The following is a 27,057-nucleotide window of genomic DNA, read 5'->3' as shown; positions in this document are numbered from 1 at the left end:
ATTAAAAAAACATGAACAAATTTCAATAATTTTCCTTGTTGTACATACAAGATCACATTTCAATAAAATAAATAAATATAAAATTTTAATAAAAACCTTCTGTATTCAAATTAAAGTTGAAAGGGCTGTCTGCCTGAAAAAAAATGTTAAATTTAACATGAACTTAGAATTAGAATAGGGGCCGTTCACATGTCGCGTCTAAAAACGCGTGAGGCGCGGCCCACCGCTTTCTTCCAAAGCGCTTGCGCTCCCGTGGCGTCGGTCGTTGCTTGCAACCATGAATGAGCTCTCCAAGAGGATCAGGATGTTTCTCAAAGGATAAATGATTTCTGCCCTTGCATTGTTTTACGACGAGATATATTGTGGAGAAAGATATAAAAAACACCATGTACAGCTATGATCAGCTGTTCGGCTGAGCTTTTGATGTTTTGTTACGGAAAGGCCATAGCTGATCGGTTGATTCTTGTCACACGACCTGCGGTGCGCTTGCGGCATTCTGGAAGTTGGAATTGCATGCGCGTCGCGACCGCGTTGATCCCATTATGAGCGCGCCTGCCGCGCGCTACATTTGAAAATAATAACGACTTGCACCGGAAAAGACCAATATGTGAACGGCCCCAAGAACTTCTTAAACAAAGCATCGCAAGCGTCTTTTGCTTTTCTGTGAGCACAGCTGGTGCTGTGCACTGCGGTGAAAGAAAGCCACGACTTTTCTCACCGACCATGCAAGAGACTGCTGAGAAACGTTTAAACCTGCTTGCAAGATTCAATGTGTGCCCGAAACCTTACTGACTAGAGAGCTGATTGAGACACCCACTACGATAAATGTTACACCCCTAATACTTATAGTAATTTAAAAATGTGGTAGCATTGGATCTGGACAGGAAGGATAACTCTGGGGTAGGGTGTGTCGCGATTCTGCCTTCTCAATCGCGAAAGGTTGTACCTGCGTATCGCGATTTCGGTTTCATATCGCATATCGTTACAGCCCTACTGGGCATGGGAAAACTAGATTTTAAAGACAAGAAATTCATTCTTGTTCTTTTATTTTATAAAGTAAAGTAGGAGCAAAAAATATATGAAGTTTGAAAATAGACATTGCTTACAGGAATTATATTCTTAATAAAGAAAGATTCTTATTGCTACATAAGATATAAGACTACTAACCCTATATGTGCAAATCACAAGAATTACATTGGTAAGTTACTATAATTCACCTTTTAAAGTAGTTTCAGCTGTAGAAGGACAATTTGTATAACTTTATACCTAAAATAATGCATTATTGTAATCCATTATCCATACATAATCCATTGTAAATGCATTACTGTGCATGCAATTTTACAAAATAAGGGACAATTTTAAATAATCTGTGGTAATTGACACCTTTCTACAGATTTTGATAATGCTCAACTTGTATTTGAACCCACAACATTCCTTTAAAAGTTCAACATTTTTCACATTTGAAACATTAGCCACTTTCTGTGTGAGTAAATGTCTTTGATATAGTGTAAAATCAACAGTGTTTCAAAAGCAGCCAGTTAAAATACATATTTTAATGGTTATGTCATAACAGTTATGCTTGAAAGCTTTTTCCTTAAAGGCCTCCTGTATGTCTTCTAGTTAATTAGTCTGAGAAAGTGGCATGAGATTGATCCACTCAGTTATGATTTTAACCATTGCCGTATAAACAATGGCTCCTGTCCAGTCTGAGTCATTATTTTACCTTTACACGAGGACGTCTTGTTTAAAATGTAATAAGAATGTCAGGTTAGTGGTACCTCAAAGATATGGATGCTTCTTTTTACTTCTAACAAAAGAATGAATGGACACTCCCCTGTGTTTCTCTCCTCTCTATTCTCCTCTATTATGGGACAACAGAAGTTCAATAATACATGGGGAGAAGTTTGATTTCCTGTGGAATAACTTTTGCTTCATGCTCCAGGGAGAACAGACAGCCTTCTCTGACCAGAACACTCTTGGAAAATAAGAATACATGTAGTTCATAATTATATATTAATAATATGTTTGTTTTGTAGCAGAGAGAGTGCAGAAGGACAAAGAACAGAGTAAGAATAGCACAGTCTCTCTGCTCATGTCTTATACATGAATCATGTGAAAGATTGATAGGAACTTTGTACAAGACATCTACAGTGCATGTCTGACTCAGTGAGGTATGAGCACACTGCACAGGGTGTGTTCACAGTAAACACAAGTGCATGCATACCACAGAAAACACCATGTTGGGTGCCGTTTAAATTGTTTTGTATGGAGTCATCCGCTATATGGATGATCTTTGATGTATCTCATTGGTTTTTCAGCATCTTACGCCATGAGCACCACATATTTAGGAGGCAGTGTCAGGTTGAAGTTCAAGTGTTATAGTCAGCTTTCAGGTAAATCATTTTAAAAGAATTTTTAATTTCACCCCCCCCCAAAAAAAAAAAAAAATTCTGCCATTTATTCACCCTATTATGCTTGTTATACTTGTGCAGGACTCTTCACAGTGGTGATTCTTTATTGTATATCTCTTTTATTTCAGATGTGATGCTATAACTGTCATTTCTTTACATCATGGGTAAAAACTGTATGTCCATTAACACACTGACCTGCTTCGAACTGCATGGTTCAGAAGGCAGTTGTTAGAAAAATACTTTTGTTTGAGGAAGAGCCAAAGTAGCAGGCGGCATTATTCAAATGTGTTACATGGTGATGTAGCCACGCCTCAGACATATTAAAACTTTTTAAACATATTAAAACATATGAAAACTTTTGAATTCAAATATCAAGGTAAATTGTACTTAATGTTTCTTCCGAGAAACATGCAAGTATCTTCTGTTGCTTCTGAAGGGCAGTACTAAATGAAAAACAACGATATTTAAATATAATAAGAAAAATGTGGACATCTTCATCCTGTTCAAAAGTTTTCACCCCTCGGCTCTTAATGCATCATGTTTTCTTCTGGAGCATCAGTGAATGTTTGAACCTTTTTTTAATAGTTGTGTTTGAGTCCCTCAGTTGTCCTCAGTATGAAAACACAGATCTCAAAATCCTACAGTCACTGCTGGAAAGGGTTCAAATATGCAAAAAATACTTGAAAACTGAAGAATCTGCAGGAGCTGGAGGATTTTTCTGAAGAACAGAGCTCAGTTTAACTGCTCAGGACAAACAAGAGACTCATGAACAACCATCACAAAACAAAAAAAACAGTCGTGGATCATCAGGTAACCACACACAGTATTGAGAATCAATGGCTCACAAACTTATGAATGGGGTTATTTTAATAAATTCAGCTATTGTTTTGTCTTGTGAACTAAATGCAAACATCTTTTATGTAAAATATCTTACTCAGGACAGTACTAAATAAAAAATAACATGCATTTTGTATGATCTCACTTATTTTATTAAAATTATTCACATTTTCACAGATTCTGCAAGTGGTTCACATACTTTTTCATGCCACTGTACTCCTGGGCAAGAAAATGGGCCAAGCCCTAAAGGGCTGAACACTAAGCTTTTAATTGTCAGGAATAGTCAGGAAATTAGCAAAGCAAATGCAATATTTAAAAACCCATTGCTGTCTCAATGTTTTTGGCAAAATACGGGAAGTTGTGTGTGAAGTAATAAATCACAATGAAACACGAGTTGTGTGGTGATGCTCCAGAGCAGTGTCTTCGAAAATCTGGTGAGAAACATAATAATAAATGCATCTCTACCACTGTGAAGCTTGGAGGAACAGGTGTATGGATAGCCTTTTTAGCTGCTGATATTGGTGAACTACTTCACTGTGAAAATTCATTGAATGCTTTGGAGCACAGGAGAATATTGCTGAATGGCTTGCTTCCCACAATTAAAAAGTTATCTAAAGTGGAATGATCACTTGTTATTTTTCAACAAGACAATGCACCTGCCCAAATTGCAAAGACAATCAAGAAGTGGCTTGAGAAGGCTCATGCCTTCTCAGAGTCCAGATTTGAACCCTATTGTGAATATTTGGTCTCACATTAAACTCAAACGAGCTGGGAGACATTTTTCAACAACTCATGTAAGCCATTAACATTGATTCGAACAACACTGACTCTTCCTGTAAAAAGCTGTCTGCAAGTTGGTGAAGGCTATTCCATGCTAAGTTACAGTATTTGTGAAATTCTTGCTAATGTCCTAGTGATTTGTGTTTAAAATGGTTGATCATTAAAAGAACACTAAATATTTTTGCCATTTTTGGCTTGGCCCTTTTTTCTTTCTTTTTTGCCCATGAGTGTATGTACAACAGGACCATATGAATTTGTATGCTTGTGTAGAGCATGTTTATAAGTGAGAGTGTTTGCCTGAGTGTTTGTGATGGGGAGAAGGAAAAAGTCTCCTTGGTGTTTTGTATGAGTTAGTGCATATTTACAAGGGTGCGCATGTATATACATGTGCGTATGTTTGTTTGAGCATATGATAAACTGCAGTGGGCTGAAATGTCTTTGGCAGTGAGTATTAGAGAGTAGCTCTTAAGCTGGGTGGAGGCTACCGCTCTCTGGACAGCAATGGCTTTCTACTGCTGGTCAGGGCCTGCCAGACATACATACAGCTGCTAAAGTCATCACCGGGCTATCATAGATCCATCACTGGCCCGACACTGAGCATGAGCTGATGTTCAAACTTCTAAGATCACAACCCTTAAATGAGACATAATCCTTCATTGTTTATGTGCTTAATGACCAGGTTTCGTCAAGGCCTTAATATTGCGGCTTTTCTGTAAATTTCATCAATGTCCTTTTATTTCTCACTATGCATCACTTTGTGGTCTCTCTCTTTTCATAACAACACATGTTAGAATAGCTCTTTGCCACCATCTTATGACTTAAAACCATTAGCTAACAACTGTAGTAAAAATGGCCTTGGAGCATGTATTTCTTTAATGTTGAGCATAAAACATTTGATAGATGTCTAGAATTTATTGAGTCTCATCAAATTGGTATCACAAAAAGTTGTATTAAGCTGAGCTATCCAGCACAAAATGTCCTGATCGTTGTCGCTTGTTACGTTTCAGGTGGGTAGGCCAAAAAAAAATCTGATTGACAGAATTTTTGGCTTTATTGTATCATAAGACAATGTGCGAGTATCAAACTTTAGGATAGCACCTCTCTTACACTCTAAAAAAATAATGTTTTGGCTCTACAAAAAAAAATAATGCAACAGTATATCAATTTTGTTGAGTTATGACAACTTTGAGTGAATTTACGTTCAACCAACAAGCTACATTGAGTTAGAGGAACTTTGTAGCATAAACACATATTTTTAGGTTGATTACTTAAAAAAATTAAGTTGCTCAAACTACCAGAATTGTAGTACTGGTAGGGCTGGGCGATATATCACATGCGATTGTCACGCGCATTTCGTCAGTAAAGCCGGTTCCCTGATTACCGCTAAATTGCCATCACCTGCTTTCAAATGGAGCTGCATTTAATAGACAGAGCCGTAGATCACTGACAAGCTGCGCAATATTGCGTTCATTATCGAAGGCGATTCATCTGCGATAATGAACATGATATTGTGTAGCTTGTCAGTGATCTACGGCTCTGTCTATTAAATGCCGCTCCATTTGAAAGCAGGTGATGGCGATTTAGCGGTAATCAGGGAACCGGCTTTACTGACGAAATGCGTGTGACAATCGCATGCGATATATCGCCCAGCCCTAAGTACTGGAAATCATTTAATCTTATCTATTTCAGTTCAAATCAACAGCTAGCACAGCACATGCTAACATAACTTATTTAACATGTATATTTAATGAGCAAGTAAAATATTACTTGTCACTGGCATTAGCACAGTCATTGCTTATAGTGTTTACCATATCTACTCTTCAGCACAATGGTAACCACAAAATCTTCAAGATTACGGAAACTCTTTTAAATGTCAAATATAACAGCATTAAACACTAAAAGGTCATGCCAAAGTCACGCCCCCCAGTGGTGAACCACTGAAATTTCGAAACGCTTATGGCGCAACAAAGCCTCGTTTACTGAAATCACGTGACTTTGGCAGTTTGATACACGCTCCGAACCACTGATTCGAAACAAAAGATTCGTAAAGCTTTGAAGCTTCATGAAGCAGTGTTTTGAAATCGCCCATTACTAGATATTGTTGAATAAAGTCGTTATTTTGTTTTTTTTGTCACACAAAAAGTATTCTCGTCACTTCATAACATTAAGGTTGAACCATTGCTGGCAATGCAGGCCTCACTGAGCCATCGGATTTTATCAAAAATATCTTTATTTGTGTTCTGAAGATCAACGAAGGTCTTACAGGTGTGGAACGACATGATCAACAGTTGATCAACATTATTATGTCAGCAAAACTCAACAAAATAATGTTTTCAACTTAAAAGGTTTAATTAAAACAATAAATTAGAATTTTTAAATTGCATCCACGCATTTATGTTTGCTGAATTGTTTAAAACTATCTTACTGACACTTCCAGATTCCTAATAAATTCTGTCATGAGGTGATTTCTGACTGGCTTTTAACCGACACTAAAGCTGGATCACAGTGTCATCTGAGAAACTCAAACGTCTATCAAAGCTGTCATAATGCGCTTTCATGCAGCTTCAGCTGAAAGCACAGCAGCCTGGAAACGTATTACAAGCCGTTTATCTTCAAGCTTATCGTCTTGTGTTTGTCATGGCTATCTGCGTAATGAGTTTTCCATCTTTCTCCTTATGAAAGTGTCAATCAAAACCAATTATTTCTCACTGGAAAAAAAACTGCCAACTTCAACTAAGAACTGGCTCATCTAAGATAGGTTAAACAGATGGAAGGAAATTACGTGTCTTTTGTGATGTTTTAAAACAATGATATAGAAACTGTATTGAATGTTACCAGATTTTTAGTAGTACTTATCTGTGAATGCCATAATGCTAAAGTGTTGTTGGTGGTGGTTGCCAGGGCATTGCTATGTGGTTGTTTGGAAGTTCACTAGTGTTTGATGATATTCAGGTCTCTTTACTGTATATATGGCTTGGGTCCCTCCTTTAATTTAATTTAATGAGGTTTTGTTCACCCATCAGGTGAAATTTGTCCACTCACTTAAGGCATGTTCACATATACATCATTTGGCAATTTCTCACAGAAATCCAGTTATTTCAAAATGAATCTACGCAATCTGAAATTTCATGTGAGGGTGAATGATTTTGTGGTTATTTTGAAGATGTCGCAACTGAATCACGCGGATTTGTTGTGTTGACCAACAGAAAACTGCTTGGTTTGAAAGTGACTTTGTGTGAGCCGAGCTTCATACATCACTACACTATTGACAATAGACAATAGACCTTTTTTGCTCAAAATGCGATTTTACATTTCGCTAATATGACCACAATGTGAAATAATAGCAAACTTTCACGACAAACTACAAGATTTGATGTCCATATCACAAACAGTACTGGACAAGTAACATGCCAAAGTTTACTACCTTAAGGATAGAGGTTCAAGTCTTTAATGAAATAGAAAACATCAATCCTAATATCATATTTTATACGTGTTTCCCTAATTTGATGCAGAGTAAATGTATTCTGGAAGCCAATTGTGTAATATTTATTTATTTATTTTTTTTTTGAGAGAGAGTTGCCCATCACCGTACCACACCCTGTCATTCACCAGCTTGCTCACACAATTACAACCATGTACACACTTCCACAATGTGACAATTATAAAAATCCCCATTCAATATTGCATTTTATATTGGACCAAATCCCAGATACTATCTTTAGGACACACTTATAAAATAATAACATCACTGTCTTAGTCTCAAACTCCCTAGACTCATTCACACTCACTGCTGTCCTGTCTGTGAGAGACACAGCACACATTCCCCAATGACTCTACCAGTAAAAAATCACTCAAGACGCACAAAATAATACATATCAGCTGAGTGATGGAAGAGTGTTCTTCACAATACTTCTAGAAATCAAGAAATTCTTGTTTTGTAACAAGAAAAACACTTAAATATAGAGCAATTTCCTAAAACCAAGCAAAATAAATTAATTAAAAAGATGCCAATGGAGAAATAAAAACATAATAGCACAGTAAATTTCAGTTAATATCATCAAAATATCAATAAATCTTAAATCTAGACAGAAATTATGCTATTTTAACTTTTGAGGAGCATTTTTGGCACACCATCAGGTAAAATAATTGCTCATGAATAAAAAAAAAGTAGGAATCATATCAACAAAGACTTAAAATAACAATTATATGACTGTCTATTTCTAAAATAAGCATTTTTTTTTTTTTTTTTTAATAATATAGACACTTCTTTCAGTGACTGAAGCCTGTATGAGGTCTTGATTTCTTGTCTCTGGTGGGCGTCTGCACCTGTTAGCCTGAGCCTGGATTCCCCCCTTCCCTAAATCTCCCCCAAACGGGACTCACCTTCTGAGGCTTCCCAGCCGGACTATCCTCACTTAGCAGAGAGTGGGTAAACAATATAGTCACAGACGTAGTGAAGAAATAGTGTTGCGTGGACTTCCCCAGTGAGAGTGAAGAGAGGCGTTATTCCAAACGGCTGACTGCGGGACAGGGAAGAGAGAGGTTGAGAAGATTGAGAGAGGTAAAGAGAGTGAGAGAGAAGGGTGGACTGGTTTCCTATTACACTCCTCTCCTCTTGAGCCCCCCTCCTCTTTTCTTTCCCCTCTCTCTCTCTCTCTCTCTCTCTCTCTCTACAAGTAACTGAACAGATATTCCAGACCTCTGACTCGGAGTCTCACTTTGCCTGCATGCGCAGTGAGCAGCAGTCTAGGGACGGTGCCAGGACTCCAGAGTCAGATTCTGCTTATTGAAGCCCCTTTAGATCCATCACTGGATGCAGAAGTTACTGCACTTAATTTACATTTATATAAAATGACAACCCAACACAGCAGGGGAAAAAAAATATTTTTCATAATTCACAGACTCTAAATTCAGCTGCCATCTTTAACTAATTAAAATATCAATCTTTAAGACTATTTAAATAACAGTACCATATGCAAGTAAGTTAATGTGAATATAAATGAAATACACACACACTAATGTAATTTCAAAAGTTTGGGGTTGGTACCTTTTTTTTTTTTTAAGAAATCTTGAAGTGCTCACTTTTATTTGATCAAAAAATACAGTAAAAACAGTAATATTGTGATATATTAACAGTGCTTCCCACAGGTTTGAAATATACTTGCGGTGGTAGCCGGGCGAAAAATCCTCCTATTACCCACGGCACAAAAATGGTCTACTACATGTGACAAACAAATAATGTGTGATTTTTAACAGTATTTTTATTTATTGAAATTAATTTTAATTACATAGCATATTACATTTAATTACATACTAATATTATGCATTATTATGCATTGTAAATTATGCAAAATTACAGCATTTAAATGATACCTTTTCCTTTGTTCTCCGTGTTGTCATATAGTGTCTCTACAGTGAATGGGACACAGATTTTATTAGTAAAATTTATAAAATGAATAATATACGTGTCAAATAATGTTCTTAGTCTTTTCTTCCTGTGGGAGAGACTACAATAATTTACTATGAATTAAATGGAAATCAAATTAAATACAATTTATTGTGTAACCAAAATACCAATAATGCCCAAAAGAAAAAGAAAAAACTTAGCGTGTGACTTTTAATTATAAACAAGCCCGAAATACACCGGGACTCTTATTTTGAAATGTCTGTACTATTGCAGGCTGATCCTTCAGATTCTTACAATTGACCATAAAGTAGACTTTGTAATAATTCATCAACTTGAGTTCATTAGCAATCGCTTGGCATAAATCTGCACTTTTCATTGATTGAGAATCACTTTGAAGCAGTCTGAAGCGCTGTTGCGTAAGCTTGTAGAACGCGCAACAGCGCCGCCTTGTAACTTTGCAAAATGCAGCGCCTGTGGGAATGTCAGCGGGAGTAAACAGTTCTGACGCACATGTAACAAGCAGGTATGAAACGACTAGTTTATCGATCGCGGATGGTTTCATTATCTTGCGCGGATATAAAAGTATAAGAGGATAAAAATAATAAATGTGTCTCCAAATATACTTGGGCGGCCGTTATTATACGTGGGCGGCCCGCCCAAGTAAAGTCTATGTGTGGGAAGCACTGTATTAAAATAGAAAATGGTTTTGATTTCTAATAATATTTTAAAATGTTAAAAATATTTATTTATATTTAAAATATATATTTAAAAATGTATAGAGGGTATGCAATGATGTCACTTTCCCGCCAGAACGTGCTCCCTCAGCTGGACTGAGTGGCAAAAGAACATTCTGCATGACTGGATTTAATAGGGGGAACTGTGAACATGCGAGTAAAACAAACGATTACACTAAAGGTTGGCCTCAAAAGTGTTCATTATAACGTCAAAGAAACCTAATCCATGGATATTGACATGTAGCCAGGAATCGTGTTTACTGACATTTATATATGCCTGATTTTGACGCCGGGGAAATACATTAAGCAAATCTTCCTGTGAATATTTTATATAACTACAATAGGTAGGGTTAAATCCGAGTAATCACTTATATTAATGTTATATATATCGTCTTGTATAAACTTGTATAGTTTTTGTCAGTGTTTATTTAAAAACACCCAATTATGCAGAATATTAGATGGTAAATATTTAATTGATGAGTTGTCAGCACAATATATTACAATACAATATATACGGCATGATTTTACCTCAAAATACAAAATGATAACTGCAAATCTGTGTTTCACTGCCTGGAGTCCAGCTGTTTCTGTGAATTGAAGCGATCCATTTGCTTCCTTTTAGCTTTCGACAGTCTTTAAATATATACCTCAGATTTTGTGTCAAAGCTATTTGTTCAGTCAGTCGTACAGCTCTTTCATGTTTTGGATGTGAAAACCAATGCTGCCACTCAGTCTTTTTTCCACTCAGTGGGCGTAACCGCAGTCATAACAGTCGACGGTGACGTCACGTGCATACCCTCTATGGGCAGTATTTATGATACATGTATTTCAAATACGCATTTCAAATACAAAATAGTATTTTGTAATTTGTATTTGATAGGGTTGATTAAAATGGTAAAAAATGTATTTTTGTATTTTTAAAATACTGTAAAATACTAAAATACTTGTAAAAAGTCCACGATGACATCATAAAATTGCGGCCTCTGATTGGTGCCTACTCTATAGTTTGCAGAGACTTGCGATCAGAACAGAAAATGGATCCATATGGAATAAGGTGGTCAAGAAACATGCAGGCTGACAGCTTTCCATCAATTTTTAGCATGAATTGCTATAATTTTTAACAGTTTGTGTTAAGTTTTGGTGTTCATTTTGGTAGCCTAGGCTAAATAGTTTACCAATTTACATAATGTTCTTGAAAACATTACCGAGCAGCAACCCCCTATATTTATGATTAACAATCAAATGATTCATTGGTTAAAAACTAGTTGGTATGAATACAGGTGCCATCAGTTGTCTTCTTATGAATGAGTTGTTTGTCATTGAGTCAGTGTTGCTGATGCAAAGTAGGCCCTTCATTACCAAAATTCAAGTAACTAAATTAGGATACAATTATGAGTCATTTGCAAACATTATACTGTTGGTTACTTTAAAACTAACCTTCATCTGGGAGATCACAGGGATATGTGAATATTTGATCTGTTAAAGCCACAATATGTAATTTTTTTTTTTTTACATTTACAATTTTTTTAGTCATGGTAAAACATGGTACTCGTGATAAATCAAGAAAACGAGATTCAAACAAAAAGACTTAGGGCCAGATTTACTAACAGCTTGTGCCAGCGCAAACCCTCTTTTGGCGTTAAACAAAACTACTGTCAGGATTTACTAAAGACACGCAGTGTAAAATTAGCGCTGAAAACGCGTGAACTGAGTTGAGTTTGCGGCTGACCTTATTGCATATGCTTTTTTAAGAGTTTCCCTTTCAGATGCAAAATTTATGGGAGCAGAGTATTTAAATGAATCACACAATGTAATTTACTAATGTTTGTGCTCGTTAATAAAACGGGAAATCGAGGGTAATGATGTCATTGATAGGCAACACACACGGACACGGTGTGTGTCCTGGTTAAAACTGCTTATTTCTCTGGATTTAGAATTTCTTGGAAACATTTGGGATAATGTAAGTACACAAGTCAACAAAATATATAACATTGTTCTAGTGGTTTTTAATCTAAAAATCCTACATATTTGTCCCTTTAACTAATTGGATATGTCAGATTTATTGCATGACTCTGGCAGAAAAAAGCTGTTGCTATCAAACATTGTTTACTTAATCAAGTCAGTGTAATGATGAATGGATAGATCAAATGGACCAACTGATGGAAGGTTTGCGAAGAAATTTCATGCTCCCTTGTAAAAGTATTTTGTAGTATTTTCAAAATACAAAAATACAGTAGTTTATTTTGATACATGGTTTGGCTGCTGTATTTTGTAGTTTATTTTGATACATTTAAAATTAAGGTATTTGGTATTTTATTTTAAAATACATTTTGATGTATTTTTGCCCATACCTGCCCTCTATTCTTATGATGACAAATATATATACAGCTCTGGAAAAAAATGAACAGATTTGGATTTACTATTTATATAGAGTAAAATGAACATTTTTGTTTTATTCTATAAACTGATATTTCTTCCAAATTTCAAGTATAGACATTGTCATTTTGATAATTTATTTGCAGAAAATGACAACTGGTCAAAAAAAGATGCCATATTTTCAGACCTCAAATAAGTTATATTCATTTTAAACAAAACAACACTATGTTTTATATTAGGAAGAGTTCAGAAATCAATATTTGGTGGAATAACCCTGATTTCCAATCACAGCTTTCATGCGTCTTGGCATGCTCTCTACCAGTCTTTCACATTGCTGTTAAGTGACTTTATGCCACTCCTGACACAAAAAATATGCCACTCCTGGCATAGCTCCGCATTGTTTGGTGGATTTTAACCATGTGTCCTTCATCTTGATTGCATTGCAGAGGTTTTCAGCTGGGTTCAGGTCTGGAGTTTGGGCTGGCCATGACATGGCCAAGACTTGAACTGATGGTCCTCCATCCACACCTTAATTGGCCTGGCTGTGTGGCTTGGAGCATTATCCTGCAGGAAAAAAACAATTCTTCGAGTTGGGGGAACATTGTCAGAGCAGCAACGTGTCCTTTACAAAGACAGATCTGCCTGATGCTGATCTTCTCTGATAAGTACAGTTTTTAGCCGCAAGTGTTGGGCAAACCCACAGAGTTTCTGTTAGTTCTCCAGTAAGGCTGGAATCGGGCAGATCTGTCTTTGTAGGGCTCAGGACTCATAACTTAAAACAATGGAGGAGAAATCACAGCAGAAGGAATGGTTTTTTTCCTTTTTAGGATAACCTTGTTTGTGGCTTACGTTGACAAGTATCTAGATAATTTACAGTCAGCCGGTTGTTATCATAAAATGAACCCCAACAGGGCGATCAGGAAGCCTATTATATTGCTGTCCTAACTGGTTAGTAGCTTTTTATTATTTGCGTTTAGACTCTAGCATCCCTGCTGTCTACGGCTATCAGAACAGACCTGCGGAGTTGGAGGCCACTAGTTTAGAACCACCGGATTAAACTATCATCCTGCCGTTAATAAAAAGCCCAATAAATCAACAGTGAAATGTCTCTATACACACTTCCACAGCCTAGATTAAATGTTATTTCTATCCAAGATTCCAGTTGTAAAGGGAGTGCAGGGAGCTGGACGCTCTGGAGCCAATTTCCAAACCACATTGTGCAGACTTCAGCAAGGAAAGTCAGAATTGCCCTCACCGCCGCAACTCTACTGCCAAGTTATTAATTACAGATGGTGAAAGCTGGATCTGTATCATGTGAATGATAGCCAAATGTTCAATATGAAGAGCCCATATACAGTACTCTAAATTAAATGCACACATTGTAAAAAAGAATTGTTGGTTCAGCTTTAAAAAAGTAAGTTACCTGGTTGCTTTAACATTTTGAGTTCATTGAAATTAAAAATTTGAGTTAATACTATGAAGGCGATTGATTTAATCAACAGAAACTCAAAATATTATGTTATCTGAACCACATTAATTATTTAAGTTGATTTGACAAAAGAAACAATGTTGTGATAACAAGTCATGAAAAATTTATTTTTTTATATTGCAGTACAGTGGCCCCAAAACATTTCAGACCCTTAAGCCATTTAAAAATGTTTCTTTAAAGCCTTAGTTTACCCAAAAATAAAATTTCTGTCATTAATTACTCACCCTCATGTCGTTCCACACCCGTAAGACCTTTGTTCATCTTCAGAACAAAACTATTTTTTTGATATTTTTCAAATATTTTCATATTTATTCGTATATATGTTCATATATATATATATATATATATATATATATATATATATATATATATATATATATATATATATATATATATATATATATATATATATATATATATATATATATATATATATATATATATATGTATGTATGTTCAGATTTTTTTTTTTTTTTTTTTATCTCTGTTTATTCTTTGATTTCTTTGCATATCATATATGTACAATAGCCTCATTTATTTATTTATTTAGTGGGGAAACAGATTATAAATATATTATAAAAAGACTGTAAATTGCAGTAGGCAAACCTCTATTGTAAAATATCTACATTGTTCAGCAGTTGTGTGGTTACTGATGTGTGAAAGGGCTTCCTGGTTGTGAGTTGTAATTAGAGGTCATTATATTCCTGTGTTGTAATTATAGTCTCAAGTTAGATACTCTCAACAGGTCTCAGGTTGCTGCCACTTTATAGCCTCAGTTTAAATAAGCAGGTTTTCTGTGCCTCGACAATAAGACTAGCCTAAACCTATTGTGTGTATCTGTATGTGTGTGGGGACAGCGGGAAATAATTAGCTCTTCACTGACTCTTGAAGTGATTAATAGCTTTTCAGTGAAATGGTCAGAAAGGAGGTTCTTGGGGTTGTAAAACCACACACACACACACACACACACACACACACACACACACACACACACACACACACACACACACACACACACACACACACACACACACACACACACACACACACACACACACACACATATATATACATACATGTCACATTATTTATTTCAGTGAAGAAACAACAGCACAAATCAGAAACAGTAAATTAGAAAGTGTCTCAGACATTATCTAAGGCCTAATTCTACAAAAACACAGACAACTGTGGCTTGCTGAGATGCTTGATCATAAAAACCGGAGAGTTGTTATCATTAAACTCGGTCTGCTTTGGGAAAAAATTACTCACAGATATCTGTGATGATAGAAGTGTTTGGCTAAAATGGGTGGCCATCGACTGCCAAAATACCTCGTTGGCTGAGGGAATGTTTCTGGAATATTAAGGTGATTATTTTAATGAAAGGAAAATAATACATTGTAAATGGAGATAAAATCTGAGTCACACAGCAGTGAAGTGCTGCATTTGCTTTTGTCCACTTGAACTGATGTGTGTGTGCTTCCTTGCGTTCTTACAGATGTTTAGCATTTGTCACACTAATGTTAAGTGGCTCATACATAATCTGGGGTCAGAGGTGGCTTAAACTCTGCATTAGTAATGGTCATCACAAACAGACACACATGCTCATGTAAAGACAAAGACATTTTGCACAGATCACCGCCTCCACTAATGCAAAACTTTATTTGTAAGGCCAAAACAAGTGGAGAAAAGTAAGACATTTTTATTGAGTTTGGGAATGAAAGACTTAAACTTGTAGCCTGACGTGATCAGTGCTGCTCCGATGTTTGCACATGTATTTAAGCTGGTGTAAACTGTTTCTATTAATTACCAGAAAACTATTTGACTTGTCCCTCAGTTTATTAAAAACAAGCAAAATGTTTTTTTACAGTAATCCACTATAAACATGAAAAGAAACATTCAAAAATACAGCCACAAGAGTTAAACATTACGTCTTAACATGAGAATAGTGTGATGGAATTGCTTACTAACATTATCTGTAAGAAGTTCTGTCCATTCTCCTGGCATGTCTGTAAAATCAGTGAAAATCACATGTCACGTGACCCTTAAAGGTGTTGTCCGTAACTTTTTTTGGTTAAAAATTATCTAAAATAAATTTTTGATCAAGTACATAACCAGCCAGTGTTCAAAACTTAGCCCGATTCCCAACGGTAAGCTTGTAATAATGTTTTCTAATTCAGGTGGAACTGGTGGGTTTTCGCTGAAAATTCGAGCATGTCGCCGTTCATCTTTGCGTCATTACATCACATCTGTTTACATAAAGAACAAGTCCCAGCTAGTAGGGACTTGTCATGTGGAGGATGCTGCTGGTGGCGGATCATTTATAGCCCTTTCTCACAGCTGGAATGATTAAGATTATCATTCTGATGGCGGATTGTATGGTATGACAAATTAACGGTACACACTAAATACACATAGTTACGCAATGCTGATGTTGTTAATATTAAAGGATTAGTTCACTTTTAAATAAACTTTTCCTGATAATTTACTCACCCCCATGTCATCCAAGATGTCCATGTCTTTCTTTCTTCAGTTGAAAAGAAATCAAAGTTTTTGATGAAAACATTCCAGGATTTTTCTCCATATAGTGGACTTCAACGGGCACCAAACAGTTGAAGGTCAAAATTAGTTTCACTGGAGCTTCAAATTGTTCAACAGTTGTTCAGAAAATGAGTGATGGTTTCACTAGATAACACCCTTATTTCTCATCTGGGATCGTGTTGAACAATGTGAAGCTGCAATGAAACTAATTATGACCTTCAACTGTTTGGTGCCCATTGAAGTCCACATTATAAGGAGAATAATCCTGGAATGTTTTCATCAAAAACCTTCATTTCTTTTCGACTGAAGAAAGAAAGACATGGACATCTTGGATGACATGGGGGTGAGTAAATTATCAGGAAAAGTTTATTTAAAAGTGGACTAATCCTTTAACAATTTGAGAACAAAGTATAACTATAATAATAATTTGCATGCTTTGACCTGATCCGAGCTAAGTACGAGCTAAGCGATTATTAGATTTAATCACCATTGGCAGCGCGATTTATTGTAATGCTTTTTTTTTTCCTCAGTTGGTCAGAACAAAAGTTGCAGATTTTTTCTAGTGAAAAAACTTAATTTGGTCATACTTCAAAGACTACAATCTGTGATTTTGAAGTACAGTATCCACACCGATGTGGTGACTGACATCAAACATTAAATTCATCCGCGCTGAGGAGCCGTGCCGATGCACGGTCACCATGATTTTGCCAAGTAAGACATGTACCTGGATCAACATATTTTGTTGATCCTGGAACAGCATTCCTATCCGAAAATGTAATCCTTATTTTTTCCCAACTCCTAAACCCTACCCATAACTTATCCCTAAAATCAGAGGGAAATGATAGGTGAATAACATTGATGTAGAAGCACCTAACCCAGGTTGCAAGCCTAAACTTGACATAAATGGTAAACTTGTCCCTCAAATCTGATTGGTTGATTAAAATGTTGTTCCAGGACCAACAAAGATGTTGATCCAGGAACATGTCTTACTTGGTGAAATCACGTTCACCGCCGAGGTCCAACACACGTAAAGATGATAATTCCACAAATAACTGCAATTGCAGGTTTCAAACAGAGATGGCGACAAAGAGGCAAAACTTAGGGACTGCAGCTTTAACCGACATCAGAAAACTATGATGATGTGAATGTGTTGTTAAATTATTTAAATATTCATTTAAAATCTTAATTAAAAAAATGAATAAATAAAACAATCAAAATGCAATGCTTTTATTTGTTTACCTGAATGTAAATGTGAACATTAACCAACATCAGACAACCATGCCATGATCATACATGTATAAATAATTTATAATATTTAACAACACATTTTTACAGCTCAGATATGGATACATTTATATAAGTGTATTAACTAAAATACAAGCTTCACATTTTGACTGAAAATTCTTGCCCCATAGACTTCCATTGTGCATTTGTTTGAACAAAATTGTTGTTATAATCAAAATCTAGAGCTTAAATCCAGCATTGGATAGCCCTTTAAACATCACTTTAATTTTAGCTGAAACACATCAAATATTGCCATTTTCACCCAGCATGCTCCGAGGAAATTCACCATCTTCACTTCCAGTCACCCAGCATGCCCCTTTGTAGCTCTCCTCAGTAAAAATTTCTCAGTTCTAATAAGGTTCTTTGATGAACAAGTTACTTCTAAGCACTAGATCCACTGATTGATAGCCTTGCGTGTTCGCCTATGACTCTGAATAGAAACACATTGTTCCCTGAAAGGCCAGGGGACCTAGCTTTAGCATATGTAGCGTAGCTGCGGCTGGGTCTCGAACCTGGGAAGCAAAGCTTGGATAAACAAAGAAGAAAAGGTGAATAATGAGGCTGCTAATAAGTAGCAGTACAGAGTAGAAAGTACAGAGCCACTGACAAATTTGGTCAATGAACTTAAAATTTGGATCGTTGTCAAAGAAATGACAAAACTAGACTTTGGTTGACCACTAACTAGACAATGGTGGTATTCACAGCTGTGACGGATGCTTCAAGCGCTGAGAGTTCCTCTTCTCTGAACGTCATGCTAAATCAAGTTGCTAATACCCCAGAGAACACACAGACCTGTAGGTTTAGCTGTGTTCATTGCAAAGAGCTTGAGTGAGATTTCCACTGACACTTGTTTCTTGAAGAATGAAGGCGTTCAGACTTGGTTATTGATTTCAGGCTCTTGTGTTTGATGGAAAATGACTTGGAGTTTAGGAGAGAGACTGAGAGTATTTCCATATCTGAGGGATATCGACAACACATGGTTTTAGGAGTGATCCAAAGGAATGGGCGAAAATGTATGAGCAAGCGATGAGGAGGAAAACGGACAAAGTCAGCTTTATACCAGAGCTGCGTGATCTTGATCTAACAAGATTAGCTCATCCTGACTCACTCAGCAACCATTTCTCCCTGAGTACGTCGTTGTGTCAGAATCGCTCTGTTTTTTTCCCAAACGATATCTCAAAATAGACAACTACACATGGACCCAATGACTACAGACAGTCGCAGACGCACAAGTGGTGAGAGCATCAAAACATGGAGAAATGCCCAACTTTATGCAAACGAGTGCTGGGGATTATATGTTACTATATATTTAATTTACATTTCAAAATCTGTTTTTTTGTGGCTGGGTTGACAAAAAATGTAATTGACACTGTACTTACACATTTGAGTATTCAAAGGGTAATAAAGTTACCCTTGTGAAGTACACTTAAGCATATTTTATAGCATACTTTCTTTAGTACAGATGGAAATAATATACATTAAAAGAATATACTTGTCTGAACTGAATTAACATTTTCACATTTTTATTGCATGTTTATTATAATTGAATGAAAATTAGTTATAGTTTAAATTTATATTAAATTCAATTAGCTGAACTTCAGAGTATTTTTGACTCACTTAAAGGGATAGTTCACCCAAAAATGAAAATTATGTCATTAATTACTCACCCTCATGGTGTTCCACACCCGTAAGACCTTCGTTCATCTTCGGAACACAAATTAAGATATTTTTGATAAAATCCAATGGCTCAGTGAGGCCTCTGTTGACAGCAAGATAATTAACACTTTCAATGGGGCAAGGTAGTAAATACATATTTAAAGAAGTTCATGTTACTACAGAGGTTCAACCTTAATGTTATGAAGTGACGAGAATACTTTTAGTGCACCAAAAAAACAAAATAATGACTATTCAACAGTATCTAGTAATGGCCGATTTCAAAACACTGCTTCATGAAGCTTCGAAGCTTTACAAATATTTTGTTTCAAATCAGTGGTTTGGAGCGTGTATTAAACTGCCGAAGTCATGTGATTTCAGTAAACGAGGCTTTGTTATGTCATAAGTGTTTTGAAACGTTTTGAAATTTCAATGGTTCATGTGAATTTGACAGTTTGATACACACTGATTTGAAACAAAAGATTCATAAAGCTTCAAAGCTTCATGAAACAGTGTTTTGAAGTCACCCATCATATTGTTGAATAAAGCTGTTATTTTGTTTTTTTGGCGCACAAAAAGTATTCTCGTCGCTTCATAACATTAAGGTTATTATATCATTTAAATATGTTTTTAGTAGCTTTCTGGGCATCTGAAAGTGTTAATTATCTTGCTGTCAATGCAGGCCTCACTGAGCCATCGGATTTTATCAAAAATATCTTAATTTGTGTTCCGAAGATGAACGAAGGTCTTAAGCTGTGTTCACACCAAACGCGAATAGAGCGTCTGGCGCGAACGATTTCAATGTTAAGTCAATGTAAAGACGCGTTTATGCGCGTCTGGAGGTCTCGCGGCGCGAATGAGGCGTTTAGCGCTGCGCATCTAGTTCACGCGAATGACGCAAATTGAGCGTTTCGCGCTATACGCGCGTTACGCGCGAATGGTGCTTTTTGTGCATTTAAGCGTTTGACGCGAATTCGCGTCTGACGCCCGAGTTGAAAAATTTGAACTTTGCCGTAAATTCGCGCCGCATTAACCAATCAGGAGCCTGCTCGGAGTCACTCATTCAAAATGGAGGAACGACTGATATTATCAGTGAGCAGTCACCCAGAGATTTATGACATATGAATAAAAAGGACCTCGCTTGGAAGAGTGTCGGTGAGGAGATTGGGCAACCTGGTAAGTTGTAAATACACATTTCACTTTTGAGTCACATACACGTTTATCGACCCGCGAATACAAAGCGGTAGCTCTCTCGATGAACGCACGACCAACATCAGCCATCTTGCAAACAGACAACCGCCTAGCACTTGCCCCTCCCACAAGAAGCGGATTTCGCCTCGGACGCGCGTCAATTTCGCTTCAAACGCTTGTTTTTTACGCGCGTCTATTTCGCTCTAGACACGCAAATGCATTCAGAATGTTCAAGCGGCAAACTAGACGCGGTAGACGCAAATTTGACGCTCTATTCGCTTTTGGTGTGAACGCAGCATTACAGGTGTAGAACGACATGAGGGTGAGTAATGAATGACAGAATTTTCATTTTTGGGTGAACTAACCCTTAAACCACATCTTTATATGTAGTTTCATAATTTCTTCTGTTGTCTTTGAAATACGATTAAAGTGTGTATGGCTAAAAGTATTGACAAGGATTTATGGTAAACTAAGATATACTGTAATGTCATTTTAAAAATTGTATGTATTTAAATATATTTCATCATATAAATTCATGTATTAATTAAAATATGTGTAATTGCACTTCATTGTTGAAGTTGCACTTTATTATATTTAAAATATACTAATTAACTTTAAAAGTAATATTGAATAACACACTAAATTTGTCAAATATATACATTTTCTGATCTGTTACATCTTGTTTTCCATGCAAGCAGTAATTCGGTCTGATTGTAGACGAACTGAGGCATTGTGAAGTGCTGTGAATCCTCTTCATTTTTCCAATAAAAGACAAATCCCATCTATTTTCGTAAAATACATATAATCACTCAATATATTTAATAACTTCCATTCTCCTAGTGCTCTGTGGGAGTATGGATAAATTAATTTTGGCCCCTACAGCTAATTTTAATACTGACATATTTCGTAAAGCTGACGGCCAAAGACTTGCTCTCATGATTAAATAATCACTGGATATTAAATCAATTCAGACTTGCATTAAAGTTAATAACCCTTGCATTTCAGCTCTTTACCCTAATAAAGAATACGCTCATGGAAAGATCCCCTGGACAGATCATATTTCCTGCACTTTAAAGAGCACCGCTATTTTGATTCATGGCTTAATTTGGGCTGAAAGGCAGTATGGGTTTAAGTCTCAGAAGTTAGCATGTCTTTTGTCCATGAACTAAATGCAATTTATGTAAAAAAATCAAAATATTTTATAAGTCAGTCACTTTAATGTGTTATTTTACAACTACAAATGTACAAGTGTTTTTTGTGTTTTGTTTTGTTTTGTTTTTTGTTTTGTTTTGTTTTGTTTTGTTTTGTTTTGTTTTGTTTTGTTTTGTTTTGTTTTGTTTTGTTTTGTTTTGTTTTGTTTTGTTTTGTTTTGTTTTGGAACATCAGTCAGAACATGAATTAGATGTCCTGGCTTATATCAGACTTGCCTCTGTTACAGTCCTAGGCTCTGTCAACAGCAAACAAAAAAGTCAGTGAAATGTTTAGTATTCAGAACTGCTCAAAGCCAATGAGTAAGAGAGACAAAAGTGAGACAGATGCTGAAGACCTACATAACACAACATACTTGACAACATGTGGGCTTTTATGGGACAATAACCTCCCTTCATTTGTTAATAGTCTTGGGCACTTTCCCTCTTCCTCTCACTCTCCAGCACTAAAGGAGCCTCATTCAGAGCAGACACACATCTGTGGGACATCACAAGATAGATATAATTATCTACTAAAAGAGTTATGCAAATTAGGAAGAGAAGATAGAGTGTCTCTCTTTTCCTGTCAACAAATTATCGAGTTATGAATCTGTATTGGACATGCATCATTATGCATTTCATATAAAAAGAGATATTTCATGTGCACAGATAGATTCACATTTGCATTCTGTCACTGAAGGAATAGCACACCCACAAATAGAAATTTTGTCATCATTTACTCAACCTCATGTTGTTCCAAATGATTTTCTTTCCTCAGTGAAACCCCAAAAATGTTTATGCTGTTCTTTTTCATAAAGTTAATGAACAGCATCATAAAAGAGGTTCATACAACTTGCGCACTAAGTCTCTTGATGTCATACGAAAGTTTTATGTGAGGAACATTCTGAAATTTTCCTTTTTAGGGCTTGCATTATATGGAAAAGAGCAGCATGAACATTCTTCAAAACATATTTTTTATGTTCCATGGCAAGAAAGAAAGTTAAATAGATTTGGAACAACATGTTGAATGGGAGAGTAAATGATGATAAAATGGTAAACTTGAACAATACCAATTAAACGCACTGTTTGTAGGTGAACCGTTGCTTGTGGATGAGGATGATTTGGGGGTATATAACTTTACATATCACAGCACCATGTACTAATCAATGTGATGCACTGCAGAACATGCTCTCTGCTCTGGTGCCTCCAGAATGCCTGTAAACAATCACCTTCTTCATGGTCTGTCTGCTTTCTGAGTCTCTGTTGGACCGGATCCAACAACCTCACCTGAAAGGAAATCAGACAGGACAGAAAAAAGGGAATATCGGTCCATCAACATTACACGGTGTTGTTAGACTCTCCGGTAGACAGGTGGAACTTACAGCAAGTGAAAACAGATGAACATACCAAGCAAACACCTTAGAAAGAATGCAAATGCTACTTAGGGTATGTGAACACACAACATTGGGAGAAAGAAAGTGAACATTTTTAGACAGTGAAAACAAAAACAACGCTGTTGAGGTCTACCCTCAAACTCGGGTTTTCACCAACCTGCTTGACCTTTCTTGAAGGGGTCACAGCTTAGTTTCTATACATTCTGATGACTGTCATAGACCTCCCTCAATGTGGATAACTCTGAAACAAGCGTGATAAATTAGACCTGTTAAGAACGTGGAGTACCAGGTTCAACATTCCCTTCAAGGATTCATCCATCAAAATTACTCCTCTTATTCCATTCAGTTGGACAGGCCTACTGTGATTTTGCCAAGTAGGATGTGTTCTTGGATTCAAATCATTTTGGTTCCTGGAACAACATTTCAATCGAACAATCAGATTTTAAGGTTGGAACTTCAGCTACATTCTTGGGTTAATGACATATAATAGTGTCCATGATAAAGATGTTCTAAAAAAAAAAAAAAAAATCTACGAAAAAGTCTAGTTTTAAATGTACAAATTTACGAATTACGCTGTTTGTTCATTTTGGTTTCATAGGATTTTAAAATGTTGAATGTTTCTGACTGTTATTTATTAATTAATAATCAGAAGATTAGCATCATGTCATTGACCATCTTACGAACCTATGATTTCCTTCAAATTTTAGAGGTAAATTATGGTTGAGGTTAGAGAATTAGTAAAAGATGTTGATCCAGGAATGAATCCAACTTTGCAAGACGATGGTCACCATTGAACAGACATTGGATAAGATTACCTGGAGTTGTTAGACATTATTTTAAAGTGTCAGTGTTACTGTGTAATAATAATTAACTAAATGTACTTGATATAGTGTTATAGGGTTAGGATTAGGGTGTAGTTTAGGGTTAGTTGCATGTAGTTACATACAATTTATAGTAATTACTATAGTGACTACATGCTACATGGGTAACAAGGGCACTAAAATAAAGTGTTACCAATTACCCTTGGGGACATTGAGGTGGCTTAGCCTTTTCATTATGGTATTTTCATTTAATTGCCTTGGCAGATCACTTCTAGTCTTGAAAAGCTCAAAAGGAGACACCAGAGGAATTTAATTTGCTTGTGTTAATGGAATACTTCTTATTGAGGGCAATTGAGGCCATCTCTTTGAATGCTACATGGCTCGATACTCAATTCCTCCAACTAGGCAGCTGGTGTCAATAGATCTTGTCCTTTGGTCATTCTCTTTCAGAAAATCACATTGCTTTTAGCTGCTGTGAATGGTCATGATTCCTCTATTGAGCCTTTGGAAAGGTTATTAGGTCAGCTGTCCATCTCAATTGACAGTCTCAAGGGTGACCTTCTCGACCTCTAGGGAAATAAAGTAATGAAGAATACTCATCTGGTCAACTGAGTAGCCTACTCTTGATCAAAGTAACAAATAGATTTCAATTGCCATTGTCTGAAATGTAACCAAATGTGCCCCATTCCATTATAAAAAAAAACTTTAACCCTGGAACTATTTGTGTTAAATGAATATTTTACCCAAAAATTTAAAAACTGTCTTTATTTACTCAAACTTTATGGCTTCCTTTTGTCTGTGGAAGAAAATAATTGACATTTTGCAGAACTTCATACAATGGCTATTAATAGAAACTAAAAAAAGCTCAAAAATGGCCTAAAAAAGCTGGAAAACATTATATATTTGAAGTCTTTTGATGTCATACTGTAGTTTTGTCTGTGACTGAAGAACTGCTATGAACAGATCACTGAGTCATTGATCTTTCAATCCAATTTAAGAAACTAAGCACATGGTTTACTGTAAAGTTTTCGTTTCTAGCAAATATAGCTATAAAACTACCAAAAAAAGGGTTTCAACATTATTTCACATGCTTTCTGGGGAGTTGACTCGTATCTCCAGTTGACTCATATTTCATCCAAGGCACCAAGTTCACCACCTCCAAAATCAGTATTTATCTCCTGCGGATTTAAATCGGATTTGATCTCTCACTGCCCAAATGAGCACCACTGCCACTAAACTATGTATCCAACATTTTACATCAAATTGGCATTTTAAAGAGGACTTATTATGCTTTTTTTTTACATTTTCAGCTTTCTTTAGTGAGTAATGTTGTTGTTTGTGCATGAAAAAGTCTGCAAAGTTACAAAGCAAAGTCCACTCCAAAGGGAGTTATTCACTATATCAGTAAGCACTGATTCTGAACTCCTTCAAACTCCTCGATTGTAGTCTTTCTTCAGGGAATGTACACGCAGGGTTGGGAAGGTTACTTTTACAATGTATTTCACTACAGATTACAAAATACATGCTTTAAAAAGTAATCTGTAACGTATTTCGTTACATTACTCAAGTTTAGTAACTTAATCTAAATACTTTGGAATACTTTGAAATACTCAAAGGACCATATTAACTTAATGTACTGTTTTAAGTTTACGACCTGTAAATAAAAATGACCTCTACCCATCAGGATTTGTTTTTCAACTAAATTGTATTTTTAACATCAGTTACAAAATATATATCTGAAAATGTTGAAATGATCTACCCAATTATCTTGAGAGAAAGCCTATATTCAAAGCTGACTCACCTATGGTTTCTCAACAGTTCTTTGCATCTCTCCACAACCATTATTCTCTTTTTGTGGTTCACGAGAATGTAATACAGGTTTGGAAAAAAAAATATGATAATTTTGTGTGAACTATCCCTAGTATAAATATGTTTATACTAATATTTAACCTTAGTGCACTGATAGCTGCATTAATATTAACCATATAAACATCAAACAGTGAAAAAATTTTTTTATGGCCAATAGAAGCAAATTGGCCGATTCTGAAATGGGTTGCATTTTTTTTTTTAAACCATTTTTTTTTTTTTATTATTTGTTAAATATGTGTAGCTCTTTGACATTAGAGGCAAACACTGGATTTTTATCACAATCCCAACAAAGATGTTATGAACACGAGCATGATCAGTTGTTTTTTATTTAAATTATTGTATAATTTCAAGATTAACAGCAAAAACAGCATGGTCTGACTTTAGCTTTGTGAAATTATGCTACATAGACACCTGCACAAAACTAAATCAGCAGACGGACTGAATGAGACGCAAATTCTCTCTGACAGTAGGTGGCGCTTATGGAACAGCAGTGATCTATAGCGTTTCCATGGTTACCACTATAAACAAAGCTACTTCATACGGAGATAAGAGGAAAAGCCATCAAAACTTTTCTGAAGACAGTTCCCTTCAGAGATGCATTCATATCAATCCTAATTTAATATTTATATTATTCTTCCTATATTTCGTGAACAGTGAGCTTGTGCATGGTGCAGTGTTTTCTCTGCTGGCGCATCTGTTCTCCTCTATCTATGTATCCATTTTCCGCGCGTGCCTGTGTTAACGTCCTGTTGACAGACTTGGTAAATATTTCCTGAAATTTTGGGAAATTATTACAAAGCAGTTTGTTTGCATGCCTGAAATATAGACCAAAATAAAACTAAAAAACATTTGTATTTATGACCAGTGGACTAGGCTACTGCACCTCTATTTTTGATCATGAACTCGCGCACGCACCGTATACCTAAACATTTGGAATGAAGATGTTAAGATTTAAAGTTTGTCTGTAAAGTACACCAAGAAATTGGCTATATAAAACATTATTTAATGCACGATTAATTGGATGTTAATTCTGAGGATTTTGTGCTATTTTTCAAAGAACTAATAAATTCTTAAATATTAAACGTA

At 35.9% G+C, this 27,057-nt stretch overlaps 1 protein-coding gene across 1 annotated transcript in view; it reads left to right on the top strand.

Moving 5' to 3' along the window:
* Positions 1–27,057, top strand: part of kdm7aa (lysine (K)-specific demethylase 7Aa) — an 80,949-nt gene that overhangs the window by 255 nt on the left and 53,637 nt on the right. The gene's annotated exons all lie outside the window — the stretch shown is intronic.

The sequence above is a fragment of the Megalobrama amblycephala genome, linkage group LG14 (genome assembly GCF_018812025.1).
Source record: "Megalobrama amblycephala isolate DHTTF-2021 linkage group LG14, ASM1881202v1, whole genome shotgun sequence".
NCBI lineage: Eukaryota > Metazoa > Chordata > Actinopteri > Cypriniformes > Xenocyprididae > Megalobrama > Megalobrama amblycephala.
This window is presented reverse-complemented; position numbering and strand designations above follow the sequence as displayed.